The following is a 25,015-nucleotide window of genomic DNA, read 5'->3' as shown; positions in this document are numbered from 1 at the left end:
CAAAATACCACATTACCCATCAATGTCCCCTCCTACCCTCTAAGTCTCCATAAGCAAAAGGGGAATGACAAGGTTTGAACAGAATCCAATGGGACCTGGGATACCTGCAAGTGACTGATTCCCTTGGAGGGATGTGAAAGCAGTTTCTCCTCCCAGTGGTGTGAACGTCTGTGCTGTTGTTAGACTGGAGGGGCACTGGGAAGGTCTCGTGGCTCTGCCCACACCACTGTGAAATGGCTGGCTTGCAAAAATTACTGGGAAGTGTAGCAGCAAGACTGGCCTTATCCCTGGGGAGTCACCTACTTAATCTGACAAGAGTCCTACTAATTAACTCAGCATGGCAAACACGAAGGTCCCCCTTCAGGAATGAAGGATTTATTTTCCTAGCTGCAGGAAATGCTGACAGGAAACAGCTCTTGGCTGTAAGCCCTTTGGAAAGCAATTTGACACCAAGGTCACATCTCCTTTCATGGGCAATCCACATCCAAAGACTGATGATATGGAGTATAAAGACCTGGTCCCCTTGTCCCAAATCAAGAGAACTCTGAAGGGTCATCCGAGCTTCTAAACTCCCTGTAGGGCTGACTGAGCCCTCCGTTGAGACTGCTGCAGCTCAACTGTCCCCACCTCTTCTTTTTCCTCCCTCCCCTCTTCCTTCCTGTGGATCCCAAGGGTTCTCTCTGATAAGCCTGTGTGTGTTCAGTTGCTCAGTCAGACTCTGCGACCCCCAAGGACTGTACACTGCCAGACTCTGTCCGTGGGGATTCTCGATTCTCCAAGCAATACTGGAGTGGGTTGCCACACCCTCCTCCTCCAGGCGATCTTCCCAACCCAGGGATCAAACCCAGGTCTCCCGCATTGCAGGCAGATTCTTTACCTTCTGAGCCACCAGGGAAGCTCCTGGTAAGCCTCCTGAACCTTAATCTCTCAGGCTCTGTTCTTTTTGGTCGTGACTAAGTCCCCTAAATGTGGGCGGACACATTTTCTGAGTATTTTATTTGGTACCAAGCTGTCAATCATGTATATTACATGTGTTACTGAAAGAGGCAGGTTATTCCTGCTTGACCCATAAAGTAATGAAGGCCTACTGAGGCCCAGGACATTGCTCAAGATCCTACAACTCAGCTGGGCTGAGAGTCAGGGGCACAGCTGGGATTCAAACCTTCATTCATTGGGCCTTCAAATCCACTCTCCTTCCAGTGGCCATACTATAGTAGAAAGTATGTAGGACATTTGGGATTTCCAGTGACAGACTCTCCCAGTGCAGGGGCCCGGGTTCAGTCCTTAGGGAACTAGATGCTGCATGCCACAAGGAAGATCGAAGATCCTGCAACTAAGACCCGATGCAGCCAAATAAGTAAATAAATAATAATTTTTTTAAAAAGTATGTAATACATTTGGGAAGTTCAGAATATTAGTTTGTGGACAGTAATACATTTAAGTATGAATCCACTGGTTTGTTAGCTTTCTTTCGAGACTTTGAGCCAGGAACAGGACACAAAGAGAGGGGGCTTTGGTGGGGAGAAGAGAGAGGGACGACACATGGCATCATCCAGTGTTAGAGTGAGAAGGAAGCTCAGAGCCCCTTGACTCCAGCTCCCTTGTACTGCAGATGGGGAGAACAAGGTAGGTCTAAAGAGTCAGTCTGGCTCCCTCTTTCTGCTTCAGCCACCTGCGCCTTCCTGAGCCCACCTGGGACCAGAATTCCTAGCCCAGCCCCGGCTGCTCCCTCAGGCGCTCTCTCCTCCACTCGCCTGTTTCTCTGCAATGTCTGACCTTTAATCCTGTCCACCTGGGCTTTGCCCTCTGCCTGCTGACTTGGGCCACCTGCCATCCTGGTTGCCACAAAAATCCTGTCCTCCTGTCTGTGAACCGGTTTGACAGCTGAGGTAAGGCTGGGAGTGGGGAGGATCGCGGCGCTTCTACTGCCAGGCCATGCCTCCATCTATAGCATCAGCTCTGGGAAGCACTTAATCACAAGGCATGGCTTCTTCCTCCGGTATGGACGAGAAGCCACTGAAGCCGTGAGCATCTACCTCTCCTGGCTTGTGAGTCTGACCCGCCACACCTGCCTGTGGAGACTGCAGCTGAATATTTGGGGAGAGACACCTCCTTCCCCTGCTCCTCCTGCCCACCTGGACTCAGACCCACAGCTCTCCCAGGAAGGGGCTTCTGTATTCTCCAAAGACGTCCCCATCTCCCTTCTTATAGTGGCCACCCCCAACCCCCAGCCCACCTAACCCAAATCAAAACCTCTCAAGGCATTTGGGCCTCAGGGCAGACGGTGTCCTTGGGGTGGCAGACTGGTGGCCACAGCACACAGGCCCCTTCTTCCCTAGTGTGTTTTCCTCTCCCAAGTCTTGGTGAGTCAGCACCACAGGGCCACACAAGGCGCCTATTCAGGGCTCATTTTCCTTCTGCTCTGACTTAGATCTTGGCATCTCTCTCTCTCCCCCTCTCATTCTCTATGTGAGCCTTATTCTCAGCATGGGAAAGCTCTGCTCCCTGCCCCATGCCTCTTGGGTTTCTCCCAATACCGCCCCTTCCCCCGCCCCCAACACACACACCCACATTCCTCATCCTTACCTTCTGGGAGTTGTCAGTCCCAGCTGGGTACAAACATGAGGTAGAACAAAGTAGAAATGTTAAACTATTAAATCCTCATTCACATATTTTTAACGGGTGTTTGTTGTTGCTGGCTCTATGAAGACCCTGAGCTGTACTGAGGAGACACACAAACACACACACACCACCCCCCACCCCCGGACATTTGCTGTGCCTGCCTGACACTGACACAGCTTATGTTTATTAAGCACTATCTGTGTGTGAAGCCTCATGCTGAAAGCTGGAATTTACACTCTGATGAGGGAACCCTTGCCCAGGTGACATCCCAGGGTACTGCCAGGCAGCAAGTTCCCCAAATGGGTGGCAGGGCCTCAAGTGCCTAAGAAGTTCAGGATTTACATAAACAGAAGGCAGAGGGATACAGGGTCGTACTGATAGGGGTATAAGTATAGGTATGTAGGACCTGGGGATGGGAAGTTAGGAGCAGCAGGAAAAGTTCAGAACAAGGATTTGCCATCCTCTGTGTAACCTTGAGCAAGAATTAACCTTGCTAGCCTTCATTTCAGCATCACTGTAATGAAGCTATGAGAAACTTCCTTTGAGGTTTTCTGACAATTAAATGAGATAAAGCGCGAAAACACGCAAGATATGGTGAGTGCAGGCAGATTATTTGCAGCCGCTGGGGCATGGGAATTTCCCTGGTGGCTCAGACAGTAAAGCGTCTGCCTACAATGCGGGAGGCCCAGGTTGGATCCCTGGAAGATCCTCTGGAGAAGGAAATGGCAACCCACTCCAGTACTCTTGCCTGGAAAATCCCATAGACGGAGGAGCCTGGCAGGCTACACTCCATGGGGCCACAAAGAGTCGGACACGACTGAGCGACTTCACTTTTCGGGAATGGAGCAACCGGCGAAAGGGTCTAGAAGGGAAGCTGAGAGGTTGCCACGGGCAGCCTCGCTCTTCATCGGAAAGCTGAATCGCTAGCGCCCTCTGGTGTTTCAGTCGCTAAGAGTCTCTCTGCACCCAAGTCTGGCCGCACACCCACTTCCCTAGGAAAGGACGGGTCAGCCGTCTGGAAGGCACCCGCTTCAGATTGGCTGGCGTGGGCAGGGTTGTGTCCCTTCCCCACGTGCGCGCCCTGCCGCCTCCTGCAGCTCAATCACCAGTCCCCGCCTTAGGCGTGGAAGCCCAAATTCCTAGAAGGGTAGCCAACAACAGAAATTGCCTCGTGGGGTTGCTGTGTGCCTTAACTGAGAAACTCTTAAGACTCCAAACCAGTTAAGGCATAAGTAAGCACTCAAAAGGGCTTCTCTGGGGGCTCCATAGTAAAGAACCTGCTTGCCAATGCAGGCGACGCGAGTTTGATCCCTAGGTAAGGAAGATCCCCTAGAGAAGGCAATGGCAACCCACTCCAGTATTCTTGCCTGGAAAATCCCATGGACAGAGGAGCTTGGCAGGTTACAGTCCATGGGGTTACAAAAGAGGTGGACATAACTTAGCGACCAAACAACACACAAAGCACTCAGAAAGGATAGTTCCTAGTATTATGTAGCTCCTAATAGTACATATACACGTGTTAGTTGCTCAGTCATGTGTGACTCTATGCGATCCCATGGACTGTAGCCCACCAGGCTCCTCTCTCCACAGGATTCTCCAGGCAAAAATACTGGAGTGGGTTGCCAGTCCTTCTCCAGGGGATCTTGCCCACCCAGGGATGGAATCTGGGTCTCCTGCATTGTGGGCAGACTGTTTACAATCCGAGTGACCAATAGTAGGCCCCTAATAGTACGTGATCTCCTACTAATTACCTCCTAATAATACTAATAATACCTCCTAATAGTAGGTGCTCCATAACTATTTGTTACACAGGGGTCAGGATGACTCTATCAATGCATATTTGTATTCATTCGTCCATTTAATTATGTTTCAGAAATGCCTTGCTCCTCTATACAGTTTATGGGGGTGGGGGGGGAGAACCTTATTAAGCCAAACAAGTGAGCAAGAGCCAACACTCCGTGGGAGGAAAAGAAAGAGATTTCAATTGTTCAAACATCCACACACTAGCTCCTACAAAGTAGAACTCACTGACTTAGGCACTGGGATAGAGAGATAATTAAGTTTACAAGGCCTTCAGGGTTTAAAATCATGGTGGGAGAGACACTACAAAACAGGGTATCATGCGGACTATGATAAAAATAGGAAGCCGCTCTCAAGTCTTTCCACAGGCACCAAGTTCTATGGAATGTGTATCTCCCAGGGCCTCCCACCTTCTGAGATGGCACATGCTCTTGTATGGAGTGTGTCTCTCAGCAAATCTATTTCTTACCTCTCACTTTGCCTCTTGCCGAATTTCTTCTGTATGAGAAATAAAGAATCTGAACTTCAGAAAGTCCTGACACTGGTTTCACTTGCTCCTAGAGTGCTGACCCTGCCACTGGCTGGCACTTCAGACCTGCATTCATGTGAAATGCTGTGCTCAAGACTTCAGCTCGTGGCCATGTGCAGAGATGCCTCCACCCACACGTACACCATGATTCAAGATGGCACCAGTAAGCCACATGCAGAGACATGCACCCAGGCACTGCGAGAGCTCCAGTGGGTTCTGGGAGAGCACAGCTGCACCAGACTTGTCAGAGCTCTCTCCCCTCTCTGCTGACAAGATCCTTATAAAACAGCCCTGCTGCTGCTAAGTCACTTTAGTTGTGTCCGACTCTGCAACCCCATAGACGGCAGCCCACCAGGCTCCCCTGTCCCTGGGATTCTCCAGGCAAGAATACTGGAGTAGGTTGCCATTTCCTTCTCCAATGCATGAAAGTGAAAAGTGAAAGTGAAGTCGCTCAGTCGTGTCCAACTCCTAGCGACCCCATGGACTGCAGCCTACCAGGCTCCTCCATCCATGGGATTTTCCAGGCAAGAGTACTGGAGTGGGTTGCCATCGCCTTCTCCGTATAAAACAGCCCTACTGAAGGCCTTTCCGGAAGATCTTGTACCCAGGAGTACTAGCGAACAACTCTCCATTCTTTGTTCAAAGACTAAAGCTTGAAAAATAAATAAACTAAAAATAGGAATACTCTGTGTTGACACAATTAATCCCCAGGGGAGTCAGGAATGGACTCATAGAGGAAATGACACTCATCCTGGTCTTGAAGGAGGGGTAGCTGCTCCCAGAAGATGAAGTCAGTGAAGAGTATTCCAGGTAATGAGAACAACATATGCAATGCACCAAGTTGCCAGCCTGCGTGGTGGGAACTCTGGGATGGAAATGCAGATCTGGAAAAGTAAATGAGTTCAGGAAAAGGCAAGATCTGCCGAGGGAAAGAATTTCGACTCTGTTTGGGGTTTCTCTGGTGGCTCAGATGGTAAAGCCTACAATGCGGCTGCCTACAATGTGGGACACCCGGGTTCGATCCCTGGATCGGGAAGATCCCCTGGAAAAGGAAATGGTAACCCACTCCAGTACTCTTGCCTGGAAAATCCCACAGATGGAGGAGCCTTGTAGGCTAAAGTCCATGGGGTCGAAAAGATTCAGACACGACTGAGCGACTTCACTTCACTTTGGTTGGCTGCAGGGAGCCTGAACTGAAGTGGCATCTTGAGCAGAGGCAGATTTACCATGAAGTTAAGCTTCAAGGACTATCATTGGTACAGCCCCCTCCAGACCTAAAGAGCCCAAGCAATGTGTTCATATGGTCAAATGTTTTTATAAAATTTGCTAAAGTAAGATATTGTAAATGTAGTCAGTTAAGACTGCTGTCTCTTTTTACTCTGGCATCTATATCACACTTTCCTCTATATTGGGTAATCTTGGAGTGGTGACCAAAGCATTTTGGGAATTCAAGTAAAGGTAAGTTGAATAATGTGTTATTTTTGAGTAAAATATGTTTATGCGGTTTGCAGTCACTCTCATGTATAGTTGAGTTTTTGCTAGTTATCCCAGTGTGGAAATGGCTTCCAGGAGTGGTCCTGTCACTGTGCTTCCTCACCTTGCAGGCATAATGACGTGAAAGAGAAGCATCAAAGGTTATATAGCTATGGGTCTCCCACATCGCTGGCAGATTCTTTACCATCTGTGCCACCAGAAAACCCCATATCTTATAGCACCTAACTCTAAAAGTAAAATCTGAAATGGAGGACAATGTTTTAAATGTATGAAGTCAGAAGCTGGTCTCTAGAAAATTCCTCCAATTATTGGATGTGTAAAATTATAGATGGGCAATTAATAGCTCATCAATGCTAGTCAAAACAAAATTTCCCTTTTGTCAGGAAAATATTCAGTGATGCAGTATATACAACTAAAAATATGTCATAAATATGAAGATATAATTACAGTATGGAAAAAAATATGTTTTTTAAATTTTTAGAGAATTCTGCTTCTGAGCAAGATGGAATAATAGCAACTATTAATTATTTTCCCATCTAAAACAACTAAACACTGGGCAAAACATATCAAACAACAATTTTCAAGAGATTAGATATAAGGCAATAAAGAATAGAGATGGAAAACAAATGAAGTGAGTCCTCTGACTGAACAGTGAAAAGGGGATCAGGGTATGCCTGGCAATCTCCCTAAGTAGAGGAGATGAAGCTGATAGCTGGGAGAGAAGATAAGACAGCTGCAATGAGCAGGATGTCCAGAGATCTTCAAAGGCTTTCTCTGGATCTTCAACTGAGTACTAATCAATATATAGATGTGAGGAAAGGACCAGAGGCCAATGAGAGAACCACCCAAAGGATCAGAGGGAACAATACTCAGAGCTCTCAAGAGACTATGAGTAGTTTTTGTTCTCACTAACCAGAATGATAAATCTCATAATTCATGGAACATGAGATAGAGTATTCAATTCGAAGGTTTTTGTCTCTATAGTGGGCCAAAATTAGCCCTAGACTAAATGCTGTTCTGCTCCCGCCTTAAAAGTTTACAAGACTCAAAAGGGTAAACTATTTCTAAATAACTATGTCCCAGAACAAAGCTCAAGAATTTGTATAAGAAAACAAAAATACCTGCACCCAAAAAGCTAAAATCACAATAAAAAAGCATCTAATAAAAAATTACCAGGCACACAAAGAAGCAGAAAAATTTGGACCATAACTAGGAGAAAAAACAATCAATTGGAAATTAATCAAAAATGACATGATGGTAGCCCTGGTAGTCCTGTGATTTGGACTCTGAGCTTCCACTGCAAAGGGCACAGTTTCAATCCCTGGTCGGGGAACTAAAACTCCACATGCTGCAAGATGCAGCCAAAAAAATGTGGGCTTCCATGGTGGCTCAGTGATAAAGAATCTGCCTGCCAATGCAGGAGATGCAGGAGACATGGGTTCGATCTCTGGGTTGGGAAGGAAATGGCAACCTGATCCAGTATTCTCACCTGAAAAATCTCATGGACAGAGAAACCCAGCAGGCTATAGTCCATGGGGTTACAAAGAGACAGACATGACTGAGTGAGCACACATGCATGCTCACTTATCATATTAAAACAGTTATTATTACTGTATTCCTTATGTTTAAGAAGACAGAGGAAAAATTGATTTTGTTAATTTGAGACATGAAAGATAAAGAAAAGACCTAACTCAAACTTCTGGAAATGAAAACCACACTGTCTAAGATGAAAAAAAAAAAAACACTGGATGGTAGTAATAGCAGATTACACACTATGTAGAAATACTTGAAAAAAAATAGCAATAAAAAATTAATAGTGAAACATAGAACATAAAAAAAGATTTTTAACAATGAACAGAACATTAGTGTGCTTTGGTACAAATTAAAGTTACATAATATAAATGTAATTGAAATCCCTGAAGGAAAATATTTTAACAAATAATAGCCAAATTTTTTCAAATATGATAAAAATGAGAACCCCAAGCACAGGAAACATGAAGAAAACTACACACAAGAACATCGTATCAAATTGCTTAAAACAAAAGAAAAAAGTCTTCAAAACAAGCAAAAGGAAAAGACCATATTCTATGCAGATGAACAAGGATAAGAATTACAACAGAATTCTCTTTGATAACAATACAATCCTGAAGACAGTGGAGTGATAGCTTTACTGCTGCTGCTGCTGCTAAGTCGCTTCAGTCGTGTCCGACTCTGTGCGACCCCACAGACGGCAGCCCACCAGGCTCCCCCGTCCCTGGGATTCTCCAGGCAAGAATACTGGAGTGGGTTGCCATTTCCTTCTCCAATGCCTGAAAGTGAAAAGTGAAAGTGAAGTCGCTCAGTTGCGTCCAACTCTTCTCGACCCCATGGACTGCAGCCTACCAGGCTCCTCCATCCATGGGATTTTCCAGGCAAGAGTACTGGAGTGGGGTGCCATTGCCTTCTCTGATAGCTTTACAGTACTGAGGAAAAAACTGTCAACCTAGAATTCTATACCTGGTTAAAAATATATATATATATATCTTTCAAAACAAAGGCAAAATAAGAGACTTTTCTCAAATATGCACAATCTGAAATAATTCATCACCAGCAAATCTGCAATACAGAAATACAAATTCCTTTAGCTATACAAGGCAAAAGGAAAATTAAGAGCACTAGAAATGGTAACTATGTGGGTAAATTTGAAATATTATTTTTCTTATTCTTTAAATCTCTTTAAAATTTATAAAAATGCATTGTAGGGTTTATAAAATATGCAGAAGTAAAATGTATGACAACAACAGCACAAAGACTGAGAGGAGAAAGTAGGGTTCTTGTATGATGTGTGAATCAGTACGATAACATGGAGGAAGTATGTGATAAGTTAAAGCAACCTCTAAGAAGCCAAACAAGATGAATGAGATAAAAATGGAATCATAGCGACTGGAGAGGTACTGCACTGACAAGATCAGTCATGGAGGTATGGGCACAGATGCTGCTCAGCATGTGGCACATCAGAACCATGCAAGCCCTAGGCTTCCATCACCAATGGTCTCAGTCCCACGGGGTCAGAAAATTTCCACCCCAGCGAGGATGCCATCTAGAACTTTGGGCCTTTGGAAAGAGAGAACAGGCTGAAGAAGAAGGATAAATCCAAACCAAGACTAAAGAACAACCAACAGCCTTGAAGAACACCATGAAGATGAGATCACTCATCATATAAAGGAGACTGAGCACCTGCAGAGATATGCTGAGCAGCACAAGCAGGGAATAAAGCAACTAAAACATGATGATGATGATGAAGTATACACAGTTCCCCACAAAACAGCTACATATCACTGCCCACTTCTATGCAGACATAGTTCTGCTCTCATTAATATCTTTCTCTGTGCTGCCAATAGATTATAATAACTTGTCATCAGTGAAAAAAAATAACTATAAAAAATAATCCAAAAAGAAAAAGGGGAGAGGAGAGAGAAGAAGAGATGATAGACAAATAGTAAGACTGTTGATTGAAAACCAACCATCTCAATAACCACATGAAATATAAATGATCTAAACAATCTAATTAAAGGAAGAGATTGCCTATAAAAAAGCAAGACCCAAATATACGCTGCCTACAAGAAATCCTCTTTAAATATAAAGACAAAAATAAGGTAAATTGTTACAGGAGTCTCCAACCAAATGGAGCAGAATCCATGTTTTATTTTTAGTGCACACAGAACATGTATTATGATAGACCATTAAAATGTCTCAATGCGTTTAAAAGAATTTAAATCATACAAAGCATATTTTCTGACTATGATGGAATTAAATTAGAAGTTAATAACAGAGGGAGTTCCTTGGTGACCTAGTGGTTAGGATTCTGGGATTTCACTGCCGTGCCTGGGTTCAGTCCCTGGTTGGGGAACTGAGATCCCACATGCCAGACAGCATGGCAAAAATAATAATAATAATAACAGAAAGATCTCTGGAGAATCCCCAAATATTTGGAAAATAACACAACTCTAAATAACCCATGGGTCAATAAGGAAATAAGAGAAAATTGGAAAATATTTGTAAATAAATGAAAATACAACATATCAATTCTTGCGGGATACAGATAAGGCAGTACATAGAGAGCAATTTATAACATTAAATGTCTACACTTAAAAAAAGGATTAAAGTCAGTTAAGTAGAAATACATAAGCAGAGGAAAAGGAATTGCAGAAATCAATAAAATGGAAAATGAAAACAATAGAGAAAAATCAATGAAACCAAAACCTGGTTAAGATCAATGAAACTGACAAACCTCTAACCAGAGTAATTAGGAATAGAATAAAAAAGACACAAATGGCTTACATCAGGAAAGAGAGGTGCCATCATTACAGACTGCACAGATTTTAAAAGAATAAGGAATATTACAAATTTTATATCAATAAATTTAATAACTTATATGAAATGACCAGTTCCTTGAAAGACACAAATTAGACACAAATTACGTAAAGAAGAAATAGGTAACCTGAACAGCTCCGCACCTATGAAAAGAAACTGATTTCTTAGTTTAAAGCTTTTCTTCAAAAGAAACTCAAGGCCCAGATAGTTTCATTTATGAATCCTACAAGCATTTAAAGAGACAAAATACTAATTGTACAGAAATTTCTCTAAAATGTTGATGAGATAGACCACTTTCTAACTCATTCTATGAGACCAAGCAATAACATGACAAAGAAAGCTATCAACCCAACTTCCCTCATGAACAAACATTCAAAAAAAATCTTAATAAAATGTTATCAAATCAAATCTAATAGTGTATAAAAATATAATACATAATAACCAAACAACCATAATGAGGTTTATCTCAGGAATGTAAGATTGGTTTAACATTTGAAAACCAAGCAATATAATTCACCATATTAACAGTTGAAAAGATAAAAACTATATGATCAATGTCAATATTCCCAGGTGGCACAATTCTGCTGATAACAGTCCACCAATGAAAGCATTTCCTGATCGACATCACTGAAGATTATTTAAAATTTTCAAAGGCTATGAGCCCAAGTTTGTTGCTGAATATATTTACTGAGTGTATCTTCAGGAAAAGTAAGTTTAATACAGTTTACTCTCAATGAAAAAAACAGATTTTTTAAATATATCTCTTGTATTGAATAATTATAAATAAGTAAATCCAATGTCTGATGCAATTGGTTAGTCTTTAAATGTAATCATGTCAAAGCATTTGGTTTTGAGGAAAATAAATGCAGATTTTTAGTGAAAAATAGATTCAGAAAAAAACATCTAACAAAATCCAACATCCATTTCAGATAAAAACTCAGCAAACTAGAAATAGAAGGGAACTTCCTTAATCTAATAGTGGACATCAAAGAAAAAACCCACTACCTACATCAAATTTAATCGTAAAAGACTAAATAATTTTCCCTAAGATTAGGAATATGGCTAGACCTTTAGGCTCAGGTGGTAAAGAATCTGGCTGCGATGTGGGAGACCTGGGTTTGATCCCTGGGTCAGGAAGATCCCCTGGAGAAGGAATAGGCTACCCACTCCAGTATTCTTGCTTGGAGCCTGGTGGGCTACAATCCATGTGGTCACAAAGAGTCAGACACAACTGAGTGACTAACACTTTCACTTTTTCAAGATTAGGAATAGGGCAATAGTGTCTCCTTTTACCACTTTTCTATTCAAATATTCTATTGGAGGTATTAACCAGTGCAGTAAAGCAAGAAAAAGACATAAATGCATTCAACTTAGAAAGGGGGGAGTAAAACTGTATCTATTTGTAGAAAACATAATTGTCTAAGTAGAAAATCTAACGGATTCTATTTTTCTTTAAAAGGTTACCAGAGGGACTTTCCTGGTGGTCCAGTGGTTAAGACTCCGTGCTTCCACTGAAGCATGTATGAGTTCGATCCCTGGTCAGGGAACTAAGATCCCACATGCTGTGCAATCCCACCCCCTAAAAAGCTATCCGGTGGCTCAGACAGTAAAGCATCTGCCTGCAACGCAGGAGACCCGGGTTCGATCCCTGGTCTGGGAAGATCCCCTGGAGAAGGAAATGGCAACCCACTCCAGTACTCTTGCCTGGAAAATACCATGGACAGAGGAGCCTTGTAGGCTACACTCCATGGGGTCGCAAAAAGTCGGACACGACTGAGCAACTTCACTCACTCACTCAAAAAGCTACCAGAACTAATAAGTGAATTTAGCAAGATTACAAAATAGATCATTTGTCTTTATACTAGCAATGGAGATAGTAATGAAAAAATAGTACCATTTATAATAGCATCAACAATATGAAATACTTAAGGATAAATCTGACCAAAAAATGTGCAAGACTCACACACTGAAAACAACAAAACACTGCTGGGAGAAACTGAAAAAGAAATCGAAGACTTATGATTCCCTGTATTTGTTGCAGCATTATTTACAATAGCCAAATACTGTATGCTCTCACTTATATGTGGAATCTAAAATCAAAACTAATGAACAAACACAAGAAAACTGAAACAGAGTCACTGGTACAGAGAGCAAATGGGTGGTTGCCAGAGGGGAGAGGAATGGGGGAGGGAAGAAATAGGTGAGGGAGATTAAGAGGCATCAGCTTTCAGTTACAACATAAACAAGTGTGGATAGGAAACGCACAGTTGGGAATACAGTCAATAATTATGCCATATCTTTATATGGCGACAGATGCTAACTAGACTTATCATGGTGACTATTTTCCAATGCATAGAAATACTGAATCACTGCGTTGTGCACCAGGAACTTATACAGTATTGTAGGTCAACTGTACTTCAAAAACAAACAAATCCATAGAAAAAGAGATCAGACTTGTGGCTGCCAGAGGTGGACGGTGGAAGGAAGTAGATCAGGTGGTAAAAAGGTACAAAGTTCCAAAGGTACAAACTTCTAATAAATACTAGGGATGTAACATACAACATAATAAATTAATACTGCTGTATGTTATATATGAAAGTTGTTTACAGAGTATGTACTAAGAGTTCTCATCACTAGGAAAAAAATTTTTTCTCTATTTCTTTAATTTTGTGTCTGTATGAGATGATAGATTTTCATTAAACTTACTACGGTAATCATTTCAGGATGTACGTAAGTCAAATCATTATGCTGTACACCTTAAACTTATACAATGCTACATGCCAATTATATCTCAATAAAACTGGAATTTTTTTATATGGTGTGAAGTCTGGATCAAATTTGGGGCTTCCCAGGTAGCACTAGTGGTAAAGAACCTGCCTGCCAATGCAAGACATGTAAGAGACGCAGGTTCGATTCCTGGGTTGGGAAGATCCCCTGGAGGAGGGCATGGCAACCCACTCCAGTATTCTTGCCTGGAGAATCCCATGGACAGAGGAGCCTGGTGGGCTACAGTCCATGGGGTCACAAAGAGTCAGACATGACTGAGTGGCTAACACTTTCACTTCTTTTTCATCCAAGTCTGGAGCCAACAGGCTGCTGGGTGGGGGCAGGTCCCAGCACTAATAAGCTAGAAGGAGGATTCCAAAATGGTGCTTGCCAGCTCCAGTGTCCTTGTAATAGAATGAGCTCCCCAAAACGCCTGCCACAGTGTCTACATCTCCAGAGTGAGCTCCAGTTCCCTCCTGCCTCTCCAGGAGGGAGGCTCAGCAGGAGGCTCTCCGAGACCAACAAGTGTGTCTAACTCAGTTCAGTTCAGTTCAGTCGCTCATTTGTGTCCGACTCTTTTCGACCCCATGAATTGCAGCATGCCAGGCCTCCCTGTCCATCACCAACTCCTGGAGTTCACTCAAACTCACGTCCATCGAGTCGGTGATGCCATCCAGCCATCCCATCCTCTGTCGTCCCCTTCTCCTCCTGCCCCCAATCCCTCCCAGCATCAGAGTCTTTTCCAATGAGTCAACTCTTCGCATGAGGTGGCCAAAGTACTGGAGTTTCAGCTTTAGCATCTTTCCTCCCAAAGAGCACCCAGAACTGATCTCCTTTAGAATGGACTGGTTGAATCTCCTTGCAGTCCAAGGGACTCTCAAGAGTCTTCTCCAACACCACAGTTCAAAAGCATCAATTCTTCGGCACTCAGCCTTCTTCACAGTCCAACTCTCACATCCATACATGACCACTGGAAAAACCATAGCTTGACTAGATGGACCTTTGTTAGCAAAGTAATGTCTCTGCTTTTTAATATGCTATCTAGGTTGGTCATAACTTTCTTTCCAAGGAGTAAGCATCTTTTAATTTCATGGCTGCAGTCACCATCTGCAGTGATTTTGGAACCCCAAAAAATAAAGTCTGACACTGTTTCCACTGTTTCCCCATCTATTTGCCATGAAGTGATGGGACCAGATGCCATGATCTTAGTTTTCTGAATGTTAAGCTCTTCTTTCGAATGACCACTTCTGCTCTTGGTCTTGGAGTGTGTGAGACATTGTGTGTGCTCTTTAAGAGAGAATTCTCTGTTACCCGCTGGATCTCCCCAAAGCAAGCCCCACTGACGTTCAAAGCCAAATGTTCTGCAGGGTTCATCTTCCCAGTGCAGGACCCCCAGGCTGAGGAGTCTGATACAGTGCTTGAACCCCTCATTCCTTAGAGAGAAGCTCTGCAGTTGTGATCATCTTCCTACTTGTGGGTCACCAACCTGGGGGTGTGGGTCTTAACTATACTGTGTGTCTCTGCCCCTTCTACCCATCTGGTTGTGGTTCCTTCTTTATACCTTTATAAAGCAGAAGATCTTTTTTGTCAGTCTTCAGGTCATTCTCATTGACAGTTATTCTGCAAATAGTTTTAATTTTGGTGTGCCCAGAAGAGGAGGTGAGCTTAGGGTCTTTCTACTTTACCATCTGGTCTATACCCCTCAGAGCATTTTTAACAACGCCTGCCCTGCTGCTGCTGCTGCTAAGTCGCTTCAGTCATGTCTGACTCTGTGCAACCCCATAGACGGAAGCCCACCAGGCTCCCCTGTGCCTGGGAACTCCAGGCAAGAACACTGGAGTGGGTTGCCATTTCCTTCTCCAAAGCATGAAAGTGAAAAGTGAAAGGGAAGTCACTCAGTCATGTCCGACTCTTAGTGACCCCATGGACTGCAGCCTACCAGGCTCCTCCATCCATGGGATTTTCCAGGCAAGAGTACTGGAGTGGGGTGCCGTTGCCTTCTCCAAACGCCTGCCCTGGGAGGGAAACTATTTCACTTGAGCCTAAACTATTGGTGTTTTTTCGAAGCCTAACTGAACAGGGGAAAGGGAAATATGCATGCAGGAAAAATGGATAGAACTGCAAAGAGAAATAGATGGAGATGGATCTACCATTACGGAAGACTTCAAACACCTCTCTACCAGAAAATGGCTAAATCTAGCAGGCAGAAAATCAGTAAGAATATAACTGAACTCAGCCTGCAGTCAGACTCTTCTCCCCAGATGTCTGCCTTTATCACACTGCTCCATCATTAATAACCTTCTTTAGTTTCCCACTGCCTGAGTGGTGACACAGAAACTCCTGAGCATATCCAGTGGGGGTTTCTCTGATAGCTCAGGGAAGAGGGTCTAAGGACTGCTAGAGGCTCTGGGAACAGAACAGCGTATGGGAGAGACACTGAAAGAAAACCACATAATAAAATCTGAGGCACAAAAGTATACAAGATGACTCAAAAAATGACGGTGGTATCTGGGTCATTTGGGAGACTGAAACCCAAAAGCTATTTGTCGAGTCGACCAACAATGCTCATTATTTGGGTGAGGGGATGGCAGCCTTTGTGGTTTGTAGAGCATTCTGTGTATGGAAACATGTCTGCTGAAACTGAATGCCCCAAACCTAATTTCTGAAGTCAGGAATCTGCCCTCATGATGTATCCCTTGTCCAAATTGGGTATTTTGGCCTGGCTACGGCAATGAGAGAAATTAATCTTTGCTAAATCAAAGTGGACATCAAACTTACTAAATCACAGACTGTTATCATTCACAGTGGAAACTCAGGCTGATATGCAGGGGCAAGAGGGAGACTTCATCAGAAAGAAAGAGCTCTGATTCTGGAATCATCTACAGTCATCCAACAATCATTTATTATGCATTTGGTATTCTAGGGTTTGTGACACTTAGCTGTCTAGGAAAATCGAGAGAGGCAACTGTCCCATTACTCAATGATTTTGCTCCACGCGATGGGAGCACAGTGTTTCGCACATTAACTTCACAGAGCTACAACGACCAGAGGAATGATGTGATCATGCTGACATGGACTGCGAAGTAGCGAAAGGGTAGATAATTGAGGGTGAGGGGAAGGCAAGGGTATAGTGACAAATGTGACCAGAGAACTCAAGAGAGATGTTTCAAAGGGATTTTGAATTGGGAATCTAGAGTCATGGTAATGGATGAAATCGCTAAGACGGCAGTTCTCAAAGAGGTTCATAATAATACTAAGAGTTATTTGACCTTTCTTGAGTGTACAGTGGAGTTTTCCAGAGGCTATAAGACATGCAATATCACAACTGGTTGTGATATCACAACTGGTTGAATGTAGAAGCAAATATGAGAATCCTGCTATTAAGCCAGATCTTAAAGATAGTTGCAAAAATGTTACATAATACCATTCTTCTGTTTTTGTTTTGAAAATTATATTGGGTTGGCCCCAAAGTTCACTTGGGTTTTTCCGTAACATCTTACGGAAAATCCCAAATGAAATTTTTGGCCAACCCAATAGTTATTTTTCATAAAAACATGACATTAATATTAGCAAGTATTGAGTTTATTGTTAATTTTAAATTAATTACAATATATAAATATTGTAATCATTTAAAATAAACTCTATTTTTAGAAGTTTTATAGTTGTAGAAAAATTACAAAGATAATACAGAGTGCCCATATACCTCACACTCAGTCTCCCCTATTATTAACGTCTTACATTACAAATGTGTGATACGTTTGTCAAAATTAATGAACTAATATTGACACATTATTTACTCAAATCCATACCTTATACCTTGTGCAAATTTCCTCCATTTTCCCCTAATGTCCTTTATCTTTTCCAGGATCCCAACCAGGATACAACATTATACTTAGTTGTCATGACTTTTTAGGTACCTCTTGGCCATGACAGTTTCTCGGATGTTCCTTAGTTTTTGTTTGTTTACATTTTTTGGCCATGAGACACGTGGAATTTTAGTTCTCCTTCAACAGATGGAACTTCCCTGCCCCCTGCATTGGAAGCACGAAGTCTTAACCACTGCACCACCAGGGAAGTCTGCGAGACTCTCCCTGTTTCTGAATGACCTTGACAGTTGAGGAGTACTTACTGGTCAGGTATGTCATAGGATGTCCCTCTGATGGAATTGGTCTGATGTTTTTCTTGGAAAGCGTGGGGACTTCCCTGGTAGTCCAGTGGCTAAAACTCTGCGCTCCCAATGCAGGGGGCCTGGGTTCCATCCCTGGTCAGAGAACTAGATCTCACACCACATGCTGCAACTAAAGATCCCACATGCCAAATAAATAAATAAGAAAGTGTGGGTTACGGGGAGGAAAACCACAGAGGTGGTGTCATGTTCATCACATGTATCAAGGATTCAACTAACAAGGCAACTTATCACTGTTGATGCTGATCTTGATACCTGACTGAGGTTTGTCGGGTTTCTCCACTGTAAAGTTCCTCCCCCCTCCACTCCCTATCCCCTAACCCCCACACACCCTCTTTTTTTGTTCTGTATTCTGGAAGGAAGTCACAACCTGCAGCCCACACATAGGAATGAGGAGTTATACTTGACCTCCTTAAAGTGAAAAGAATGAAGGTTTTAGTCACTCAGTCCTATCCCAGTCTTTGCCACCCCATGGACTGTAGGTAGCCCACCAGGCTCCTCTCTCCATGGAATTCTCCAGGCAAGAATACTGGAATGTGTTGCTATTTCCTTCTCCAGGGGATCTTCCCAACCCAGGGATGGAACCTGTGTCTCCTGCATTGCAGGCAGATTCTTTACCATCTGAGCCACCAGGGACATCACCTCCATTAAGGAAGCAAAGTAAATTATTTGGAATTCTTCTGTGTGGGAGATCTGTCTCTTCTTCCAATATATTTATTCAATCATTTATTTATATCAGTATGGACTCATGCATATTTTATACTTTGGGTTATAATCTAAAACTATTCTGTTGCTCAAATTGTCCTGCTTTGGCCACTGGTGAAAGTCACTCAGTCGTGTCCATGGACCATATACAGTCCATGGAATTCTCCACGCCAGAATACTGGAGTGGGTAGCTGTTTCCTTCTCCGGGGGAATCTTCCTGGGAACCCAGGGATCAAAACCGTGTCTCCCTCATTGCAGGCGGATTCTTTACCAGCTGAGCCACAAGGGAAACCCTTGGCCACTGGGATCACTTTCAACTTGGCTCTTGCGTTCATTTTAATTTTTAATATGAATAGATAGAATTCACATAAATAAAAGCTCTTTGGGGTCCTGGATAATTTTGAAGTTATCAAGAAGCATCAAAAGTTTCAAAGAAACACTTTTCTAAGGGACCCCACCTGACCCCAGCACCAGGGTGTGGGCATGGTTCTTTAAGAAGAGGCTGCAGACGGGGCCGAGGCAAAGCAGGCCACGCTCCCCGCACCAATGGGGCACCCACTTCTCCGTGCCACCCATCCCCTCCTAGGGTTTTCTTCCAGTTTGAAACGCACGAGTCTCCACGGAGGCGAAACTCACGCCTCCACGCCTTTCCAGAAAACGCCACTGAGGGGCGCACGGCTCACAGAATGAGTCACCCACCCGAGAGTCAGGAAGGGGCCTGCATCTTGGCTCCGGCTCAGCGTTTTCCTCCGCGGAGTCCGCGCCCTGGTCTGGACTGATGGCTCTCATCCGCGCGCTAGGCTGTGTTGGCGCGTCCTTCTGGGCCACATCGGGCGTGCAGGTGTGGCGCCCGCGGGAAAGAGCGCGCCTGCGGCACTGGCTGGGCGCGCAAGGAGGAGCTGGCCGGATCTCCAAACCTCAAAAGCTCACCCGCTAGGTTCTCTACCTACCCCATCCCCGCTGAAAGCAGCCGGACAGCTCCCGGGGCCGCGGCCCTACTGGCCGCCCTCCCCTCGCCGGCCTGGCTGGCTGCGCGGGGCTGGGCAGACCCCTTTCTTCGGCAAGCGCACCACTAGAGACAGAGATAAACGGCTGCAGCTGGAGACCAGACTAATTGATACAATAAGTTCTATAATTGCCTCGAAAATAAGGTAATGATTTGGCAGAGGGAATGCTTTGATCTTATCAGCCAAAAAAGACCTCTCCAAATGAAATTTCAGAGAAGGGGCTGGAGGCCTCCCTCTGACTTCAAGTGTGAAATCCAAGGACTACCTGCTTGCCTCCCCTCCTCCCCCATACACCCTGCTCCCTGACCAGACACCCAGACTTTTACGGAAGGGACTGGAGAAGAATATATATGTGTAGAAGGGGTGGGTCCTGGGCTGTTCGGGAACAGGGGGATGGCTGGAATGATTTCTGGAGCCTTAAAGAGGCTGTAAAAGAAAAAAGAGATGGGGGCAGGGAAGGAGAGGAACCGACTGGGATTATGAAAACCCTGAATTAGTTCAAGCCAGATGAGGTTTCTTATACAATGAAGGCTTAATCTGGGCTTTTCAGGCAGGAGGGAGTGTAACAGAAGGAGGAGAACCTTGGTTCTGCCTTCTCCAAGAATCTGTGCGTATGCAAGCACACACACACACACACACACTCTTGCTCTTCGCCGTGGGTGTCCCTGCCTGGCAGAGGCCCCAGCACAAAGAGGATTAGAGAGATGAGCTAATCTGGTTTGTATCCCAGACATGGCCCCAGAAAGGGACCTTGTCTACCCTGATGTTCAAGAGGGTAAAGAAGTGAGGGATCCTCCTCTGGGGCCTGCTGGCTGACAGGATCTGAGGAGGCTGGAGTCCTAACTTCAGGACGAAGTTTAGATAGCAGAGAAGCAGAACCCTCAGAAGACAGGATGGGCTGTGCTGCAAGAAACCAGAGATAAAGGCAGAAAGATAAAGACTGACAGAGGGGAACTAGATATCTACCGTACGTGTTTCACCAGTGAGGAAACTGAGGCCAGGAGTGGCAAAGTAGCTTACAGAGTCATGCATACTGTTGAGCTGGGGGGAAAAACTCTGATTTCTTTCAGTGCTCTTGGTACTTAACTGTGTTGGAGGGACTGCAGAAGGTGTGAAGCAGAGGGCAGGAGAGAGACAGACACACAGAGAAATAAAGAGACACACCGAGAAAAGTAGAGAGGAACACAGACACAGAGCGAGAGAATCAGAAAAGACATAGAAAGAGAGATGAGGCAAGTGAAAGAAGCTGAAGAAAGAGACAGTTATACAGACTCTTAGAGAGAAAGATGGAGAGACAGATATCAAGAGATGAGTGACAGATTGATAGGGAGACAGCTTCCAACAGAAGAGGGAAGACTGCTAGGTATAGACACACAGACAAATGAAGACGAACACCAAGAGGAACAGACACAGGACAGAAATATGAGCCAGAGAGACAGACCCAGAGACGTGGAGACTCGGAAAAGAGACTGGGAAAGAGAGGCAGAGTGAACCGAGGAGGGCAGAGTGGGAGGGAGGCAGATAGCCGGCTCTGCAGATTGTTCTATTGGAAGCAAATCTCACTTCCAGATTGTTCTGGGGCCCAGAACAGGTGGTGGGGAGAGAAAGAGAGCTCAGCCTATCCTATCTGATACAGGGAGATGGGGGCGGACGGCGCTGGGGGCAATGTGGGACCACCCTCCCTTGGGGTTAGGCTGGTCAGTGACCACCCAGGATCCCAGCAGCACACCCAGTGGCCTCACACAGAACCTGGGCCACCCGCCCAGGATGGCTGTCAGCCCGCCCACCGCCTGGCTCCAGTCTGATTACAGCCAAAGTGCTAAAAGGCTCCAGCCACCCCCCATGCCCCGCCCCATGGCTCCACCTCCCCAGGCCTCCTCTTCCCCCTTCTCCCTTAGCTCTCTCTTTTCCTTTCTCCAGGCCCCCTAGGGGAGCTGTCTACTCCCCTATTTGATCACCGGCTGGAAAGAAGAGGGTCTCAAGCCCTGCCCCACCAAGCCCCCTTCCCTGGTTTGGGGCTGGATGCTCCTTCCTCCAAAGCCCTCTTGGCCTGGCCTCTTTGAGACATGTTCCATGCCTCGCCTGGGAGCTCATAAATACCAAGGAGAGGCCGGGTCAGGCTGTGTACAAAGCATAGATCCCCACCCCACACCCCTTAACAGCCCCTGGGTTCTTCCCAAGCTCCCCACTCTTCCCCAGACACCTGCCTGGGGTGGCTGGAGAGGAAGAAATAGGGGAGGGGCACTAGGGGCCTGGGTGAACCTGGCCCCATTTCAAATGAGATTTGCCTAGGTTTGCAAAGAAATATCAGGAAAGGCGTCTCAGGGCCCCTTGTGCAAGCAGCAGGCTCAGGAATTCCTTGACTCCTATCCAAACCTCCCCCCAGCCCCTTCTCGGCCTTTCTCTCTGCTCGTTACCATCCACACCACCTCCCACCCACGGGGAAAGAGAGAAGGTCATCGCCAAAGGGGCCCAGGGAAGGGGGGCCTTTATGGGGGACAGGCCTGGGTGGAGAAAGAGCTGTTTACTCACACCCTAGCTCCCCTTAGCTCATCTCCTCTCCCATCCAAGGGCCAGTCAAAATTTAAAATCATTCAGCCACACACAGCTGAGAATAGAGGGGCTACTCACTTAGCTCTGAGTGGCCCCCTGGGGGAAGTGGCGCAGGGGGTAAGGTACAGGGGTGAGGGAGACCCTTTTCTATGGGGCACCCACTTTAGAGAGGGCAGGAGGCTCTGGTGCACCTTGAGGGAGGAGAAAAGTTCGGCTTTGCCAGCCTGGTGGAAGCAGTCCTGTTGGAGGCCCCAGGAATCTAGAGGCCTGGGGAAAGGGGAGGTCAGCAGTGAAAGCCCAGCATCGGAGGCCTCAGGTGACTTTATTGTATTTGCCTGAAAATACCCTGGGGGTAAGACCCTTTCACTCCTTTGGTGTCATTTAGGAGGCCCTGGCCAGGCTGGGCACACAGCACAGCAGGACCTCAGTGAGTGACCTGACTCCAGGCAGGACCCTGTAGAGCAGAACTTGACTCCCAAGTTGGTGACTCCTCCCCTGGCTCCCATTGTGGTGGAGTAGGGGTGGGGGGTGGGAGGGAGGAGCAGGTCAGGCGCTAGCCTGAGCCTCTGGCCTTGACCCTCTGCCTGGAAGCCCCACAACAGGCCCTTGCGTGAGGAGCTGAGCTCTCCAGTAGAGTCTAGGACCTTGAGACTGGAAGTTTATTTTGAGATTTGAACTCCAAAGTGGCAGATCCCAGAAAACCTCTTCTCTGACTCCGTATTTGTTCTCTAGTTAAGTGGCTGAGTGCAGCTCTTGCAGTCAGCTGGCTCCTGCAGCCTGGGGTTCCTCCTGGGGAGCTAGGGGCTCAGAGGGGAGGAGGGAGAAGAAGGAGCGAAGCCCTATCCTGGTTGTCCACTCTAGGGCAGAGGTAGCCTGTAAGCACTGGGGGAACGTCTTGTCCCCTCACCCACTTCCCTCCCTCTTGGAGCTGCTGATGTTTCTGGGGCCCCCCTCAGTTCAGCAATATGCTTTAATAGTTGAGCATCTATATTGTGCCAAGACACGGTCCCACTTGACTATGAAGACAGCTGAAGCCAAAGAAGGGGCCTCGTAAGTGAGTTTGGGACCCATGTGGGCGAGTCCACCCAAGGTTAGGGCTGATGTGGTCATCTCCAGTTCCCCACCCCACAACTTCAGGCCCATATGTAGAAATAAACACAGGGCCAGAGTCACACCCAGGCCTCCGCACACAGGGGAGTCTAGGAGAGGCTGCCAGAGCTTGCAGAGCTTGAGACTGCTGCCCAGCATCAGGGTGGGGCTGGGCTGGGAGGAGGTGAAAGAAGGGTGGAAGGAAAGGGGTCTCCACAGGACAGAGCCTGGGCCTACTCCTCTTTCACCTGCCCCTCTCAGGGAAGCTCAGTACAGAGTTGGCTTCTTTTCGGGGAAACAGAAGGATGAACTGGAGCTTCCCAGACTGAGAGAGAGAAGAGAGGGGACGGGTCGGTTGGCAGGGATGAATGTGGCTAGCATGCAGACCCTGCCTGGGCTCTGTATTCACCCCTCGCTCACTCCCATCCAATTCCTGTCCAGCCCCCATTTCCTACCTCCCCCCAGGGGTGGGCATCTTCTCTGTTGCATGAGGCTTTGAATGTCCCCTTAATGGGGTCTACCCTGAACAACTCTTGATTCCCCCTCTACTTATCACTTTCTAACATGCTATATGTTTTACTTATGATGTTTACTGGTTATTGTCGATCTTCTTCCAATATAAGTGAAACTACATACAGGCAGACATTGTTCATTTTGCTTTGTTTCACTGATGTGCCTAGCACAGTCTGGCACATGGTAGGGAATAAATATTTGCTGAATTAATGAACTCACTCCGCCCCCTGCCGCAGAAAGTGAGGTGAAGGGGTGAGAGATGGGGAGAGGGGATAAAGGTCTCCCTGAGCCCTTCTCCCTCATGTCTGCCTCTGGGATGTCTGCAGCCTCTCTGCAGCCAGCTGTGCCCTGTCCGCTCACACTCCGGAGTCTCTAACACCGACCCCCCTTCCCCCCCACAACCAAGAACTGACAATGAGTTTGGGGTTGAAGGGGCTGGGCAGTTTCCAGCGCGTTGTTTACACCAGGGCTTTATAGTTTAGATAAATCACGGAGAGAGGCATGAAAGACACCTGGGAATGAGGGGCTAGGCAGGAGAAACTGAGGCTGGAGAAGCGATTGGGGCCAGACCCCAGGTGTACTCTGGAAGTCGGAAGATCCAGGGTTTTTCAAAAAAATTTTTAGGTCTCAGTAAGGGCCACCCTGTCTCCAGAAGCTCTACCTGCCAACCTAAGAAGCGCAGAGGGAAGGAGGGGGTCAGTTTCTACAGCTGCCAGCCCCCCAAGCCCTTCACAATTTACCACGCCTCCAGGCTGCTGGGGGGCTGACGGGGGGCGGGGAGGGGGGAGGAAGGAAGGGAGCAGTGGGGAGGAGGAAGGGTGGAAAGGCGAAGGAGAGAAATGGCTCCGGGGCTCCCACTCTCTCAGCAGGACCCCCACCCTGGCCTCTGGTTCGGGAAAGCCGCCCAGCTGTTTCTGATTCTCTCGTACTCGCAGCCCCGCCCGAAGGGGTGGGGGACCGAAGCTTCGGGAGAGCTGGGAGAGACTGAGCTGTGCTGAACCCTAGCAGCAAAGGGCTGGGAGTTCGCGTCCGGCCCGCAGGTGTGCTTCTTGGTTTTGGTCATCGCCAGCCGGCAGGCGGGACCTGTGTCTAAACGGGGTGTGGGGGTGTGGGTGTGTTGGGGGGAACCTATGTCTAAACGCTGTGTGTGTGTGTGTGTGTATACCAGGGGCAGCGGGTTGTCGACAAGAGAAGCCCCTATCTGAAGTCGGCTGTGTGTGTGTGTGTGTGTGTGTGTGTGTGTGTGTGTGTGAAAGAGAGAGAGAACCAGGGGCAGCGGGTGGTCGATGAGAGAAGCCCTACCTGAGGTCGGCGCCGGTGGCGCTCGCGTTGACGGCGTTGGAAAGGGAATCAAGATTCTCCCGCAACTCCCCGCTGCAGAGCTTCTACCCATTTCAC

At 46.2% G+C, this 25,015-nt stretch overlaps 1 protein-coding gene across 1 annotated transcript in view; it reads right to left on the bottom strand.

Annotated features, from left to right (window-relative positions):
* The window catches only part of ST7L (suppression of tumorigenicity 7 like), a 147,269-nt gene that overhangs the window by 18,671 nt on the left and 103,583 nt on the right, over positions 1-25,015 (bottom strand). The gene's annotated exons all lie outside the window — the stretch shown is intronic.

The sequence above is a fragment of the Bos mutus genome, chromosome 3 (genome assembly GCF_027580195.1).
Source record: "Bos mutus isolate GX-2022 chromosome 3, NWIPB_WYAK_1.1, whole genome shotgun sequence".
Taxonomy (NCBI): Eukaryota; Metazoa; Chordata; class Mammalia; order Artiodactyla; family Bovidae; genus Bos; species Bos mutus.
This window is presented reverse-complemented; position numbering and strand designations above follow the sequence as displayed.